Source organism: Somniosus microcephalus, unplaced genomic scaffold (assembly GCF_052327205.1).
Source record: "Somniosus microcephalus isolate GS21.2 unplaced genomic scaffold, FLI_Smic_1.0 unresolved_chr4, whole genome shotgun sequence".
NCBI classification, from domain to species: Eukaryota; Metazoa; Chordata; class Chondrichthyes; order Squaliformes; family Somniosidae; genus Somniosus; species Somniosus microcephalus.
Window position 1 is genome coordinate 20,937,085 of NW_028225182.1, and position 4,799 is coordinate 20,941,883.

Genomic DNA, 4,799 nt, shown 5'->3' on the forward strand with positions numbered 1-4,799 from the left:
GGGCGGGGCCTAGCTGTTCGGGCTCCCCCCCAATGGCGTTCGGATCAGGAGGAGGGCCTTGGTCTTCGGGCTCCTCCTCGTCCGAGTCCCAGACCATTGGGGAAACCTCCCAGGTGGGCGGGACAGCTTCTCCCTTCAAGCAGGCTGCGGTTCCAGCCTGTGTAGTCTGTGACTTATTGCATGCCTCAGGCTGAGGATCTTTACCCTCAGATCTGTCCTCGGTTGTTGGCTCTTTTGCACCCGGCTTAAACAGTTTGCACTGATTGATGTGAAACTATTTACAAGCCCTTAGCTGACCCTCTAAACTGCCAGCGCTCGCTGTTAACCTAGTGCTCTCCTCCCTTAAAGCCTGCTCAACTAACTTAGCCTCCGCAACCTGGCACCGCAGGTACTCTATCCTAGCCTGGTGTTGGCTGGCTACAACTTGGCATTCCTGATTCAGTGTGTTAAGCGCTGTGATGAGTTTTTCCCCACCCATGGCCTTCTCCTCTATCTCTGCTGCCTGTGTTATGATCTTGGCTGCCTGTGCTGCAACGACTCTGTCCAAAATCTGGATTTGTTTCTTGTAACACATCAGCCACACTGCCTTTTCCACTGACTTCTTTTGCTCTTTGCTCTCTGTCCACCTGATGGCTGCATCCACCGGACGCCCATCCAGTAAGAGATCGGAAACCCACTGTTTAGTGAGATTTACCTTTCCAAAGACATAATCCGCTATCCTCTCATCCATAACATTTCGACCATACAAACCTGGGTCTAATACATTGCAATCCTGCTACCAGTGTCCTGCCGTGGTCACCATTTTATGTAAGGGGTTTTTAGATCACAGAAGTTTCTCTCTCTAGAGGCCTCTCTCTCTTGCACAGCAAAACCTTGAGTGGTTCGACCCACTCGCCCCTTAGGTTCTAGACACTGGACTTAGATGCAGGAACTAAATGTAGAGAATACTCGAAAGGCCAGGTTTAATGGAAACGAAATGAAATTTTATTGCATAGAGAAAAACAAATCAAATGCAAGTCAATAAAAGGTACATGGGAGGGAAAAACAAATTCATAATACATTACTAACTGAGATAGATACAGGCATATTACACTTTACAAAAATCATCATGAAATGGTGAAACACACGGAACATCACGGGACAACAACTCATTGTTAAAAATGACCCCTTAAATGCCCACCCCCTAAGCCTAGCTAGATCAGATTCTGAGGGGCCAGAAACATGCTCACCAATCCAGTTGGAAAGTATAGAGTTTTGGAACAGGTCTGCGTTTTGATCCTTTCAGGCGTCCTGTCTCCACGTGGTCAGCGCTGCGGGCTGCGACACTCTCTCTTCTTCCTCGAGGTGAAGGTCATGGACAGGCTGGACACTGGCAGGCCTGGACATTGGCGGGGATGGAGACCACGGTTTAGAGGGTTCTTTAGCTGTTTACCTTTTTCAAAATGATTTCTTCTGTGGGGCTGCTGCCCTTTCATGTCAACAACGGCCCGGGGTTTGCCGATGATCTCCCGAAGGTTACCCCGGGGTGGACACAGAGTCGAATCACCTTCTTGATGGCTGCCTTGTCCCTTCCGAGCTGGTGATCTGTGAAGGAGGATGATGAGCCCTGATAGCTACCCCGGGTTCCCAATTATACTTCTCAAGAGAAGCCTCCATCTCCCGCCAAATCAAGGTTAGTCTTTGTTTAACTTTTGGCAGGCTTGTAGCACAGCGGGGTAGTTATTATATTTAAACTGCTTGCGGGATGGCCGGTGATGGCCATCTCTGGTCTGGAATGACCTTGTATTGTTTTGAATGTCTTCTTGATGTCTTTAAAGGGTCTTTGATGCTCCCCTTATGAATATAAAACTGTTTCCCTTTGTCTGGGTAAACATTTAGATGGCATTTATCTGCAGGCCGATCTGACTGGATATGCATCCAATCCATATGTATGTGGCTGTGTCAGGTTTTGTTTTCTCCGAAACGGCCTCCTAGAACTTCTGTGGGCTGAATCCACAAAGGCTGACTGGGGACTGCAGGAACCATCTAAAAGTGTCCAAAAAGCTAGTCACGGAGTCTGGCGGCCATTTTATGTGTCCCTTTTTCTGGGCTTCTATTAAAACAGTCTTTAAAAGTAAAGGCCTCTTCTGCCAAAGGACCCTTATCTGACAATATTAATTTTGCGAATCTTACAACCATTCAATTTTTTCTCGGCCTGGTCTCATCCTTAACTTCAGCTTGCCCACTTGCCCCTCTGCTAAGCCTCAGTTCTGAGCAAATCACACATCTGCCTTGAAGGGTATCAGTTCTCAAATCTCTGCTTCTTTTTCACACTGCTCAGAGCAGCTTGTATTACAGTCCTGTCAGGTAAAATGTGTATAAGCTTTGCAAGGCAGTGCAGCACTAAAGAAAAGCAAATGTTAACTTTTTTCGAGAATACGAAATGCAATTCCTACATTTCAATAAGCCCAGCTTTCAATTTCAACAAGTATGCCTGCCCAATGCAGCTTGCAAAGAAAATGTTGAGCAATCTGCTGTGCAGTTAAATGAAGCACTGGAAACACACATCTTTCTGCCCCACTTATTTGGAACTGGGAATGAGAGGTTGAGCCTATCATCTGATGTCGAGAACAATAAATCAACCGTCATTGATTCAGGCAGCAAACGGTCCAGTAATGGTGGTTGGTATGCAGATGCCTTCACCTTGTGTGTCCCAAATTTCCAGCAGCTGGGACAACAAGAAATCAGGTTCCACCGAGATTTGAACTCGGATCACTGGATTCAGAGTCCAGAGTGCTCACCATTACACCATGGAACTGTTACTGAAAAAATCATTAGCTCCTTTATCAAAATCAAGAACATTAACGTCTCCACCATTATATTTGCCTCGGCCTGGTCTCATCCTTAACTTCAGCTTGCCCACTTGCCCCTCTGCTAAGCCTCGGTCCTGAGCAAATCACACAGCTGCCTTGATGGCTATCGGTTCACAAATCTCTGCTTCTTTTTCACACTGCTCATAACAGCTTGTATTGCAGTCCTGCCAGGTAAAATGAGTATAATCTTTGCAAGGCACTGCAGCACGAAAGAAAAGCAATTGTTAACTTTTTTCGAGAATACGAAGTGCACTGCCTACGTTTCAAGAAGCACTGCTTTCAATTTAAACAAGTATGCCAGCCCCATGTTGTATTGTCTGTTTAGGGCCAAGTAGCAATTGAGTTTATTTTGGGTTTTTGTTGTTTCTGCCCAATATGACAGGTATTTTTCCTTTTGCTTAGTGACAATTGTGTTGCGTTGAATTCTCTGTGCTACGATGTCACTGTCCTGGGGCTGGTTATTGTTAGTAGTGTTAGTGGTTGCTTCACTGGGTCCCAGGACTAGTTGACTGAGGGTATTCTTCTTTATGGTCCTCTCTTGGCATTTCAGGGCTTCGTAATGATAGCAGTAGGGGTTGCTCATTTTTAGGTGTTTCCAAAATTTGGTGGCTCTTTTTTGGATAGTAATTATTAATGGATATTGGACTAGTTCTGCCCTGCATGCATTGTTTACGGTTTTCCTTTGAGTCCGGAGGATACTTTTACAGAATTCTGCATGTAGGATCTCAATTGGGTGTTTGTCCCATTTTGCAAATTCTTGTTGTGTTAGCGGTCCCCACACCTCACTGCCATAGAGTGCAATTGGTTCAATGACTGATTTAAAAATTTTGAGCCAAATGCTAATTGGGATTTCTATTTGGATTGATCTTTTAATGGCATAGAAAGCCCTTCTAGCTTTCTGTTTCAGTTCATTCACAGCCAGATGAAAATTTTCTGTAGAGCTGATTTTTAAGCCCAAGTATGTGTAGTTAGTGGTTTGTTCAATTTTAGTTGTTCCTAGTGTGAAATTTATTCTGGGTCCCTGATGTCTGGACCTTTGCTGGAATACAAGGACTTTGGTTTTTTGGGGGTTTATTGTCAGGGCCCAGGTCTGACAGAATGACTCCAGCAGATCCAGGTTCTGCTGTAGACCCTCCTTAGTTGGTGACAGCAGAACCAGGTCATCTGCATAGAGGAGGAATTTAACCTTGGATTTATATAGGGTGAGGCCGGGTGCTGTAGATTGTTCAAGTAGTTTTGCCAATTCATTTATGTAAATATTAAAGAGTGTCGGTGAGATGGGCGAGCCCTGCGTCACACCACGCCCCTGTGGGAAGTATTTTGTTTGTTTGTCTCCAATTTTAACTGCACATTTATTGTTTGTATACATTGATTTAATTACATCATATGTTTTTCCCCCTACACCACTTTCAATAAGTTTCAAGAATAGACCATCATGCCAGATGGAATCGAAAGCCTTCTGGAAATCTATTAAGCAGGCAAAAATGTTGCTTTTGTTTTGATGAACATGTTTGTCAATTAGGGTCTGTAGGGTGAAGATATGATCTGATGTTCTATAGTTTGGTAGGAATCCAATTTGGCTTTTACTCAAGACATTGTGCTCCTCAAGGAAGTTTATAAGTCTTTTGTTTAATAATACTACAGAAAACCTTCCCCAGTAACCTTGGTTGGTATGCAGATGCCAAGCTTGTATATCCCAAATTTCCAGCAGCTGGAAAAACAAGAATTGAGATTCCACCGAAATTTGAACTAGGGTCGCTGGATTCAAAGTCCAGAGTGCTCACCATTACACCATGGAACCGTTGCTGATGAATTCATTAGATTCTTTTCTCAAAATCAACAGCATTACCATCTCCACCATTATAATTTGTCTCGGCTTGGCCTCATCCTTAGCTTCAGCTTGCCCACTTGCCCCTCTGCTAAGCCTCGGTTCTGAGAAAATCACAC

The 4,799-nt window shown here is 44.5% G+C and overlaps 1 non-coding gene across 1 annotated transcript; it reads right to left on the reverse strand.

The window, feature by feature from the left end:
• Positions 1-2,725: 2,725 nt before the first annotated feature.
• Positions 2,726-2,797, reverse strand: trnaq-cug (transfer RNA glutamine (anticodon CUG)). The gene has a single exon. It is a non-coding gene; the product is annotated as a tRNA-Gln (tRNA).
• Positions 2,798-4,799: the final 2,002 nt, after the last annotated feature.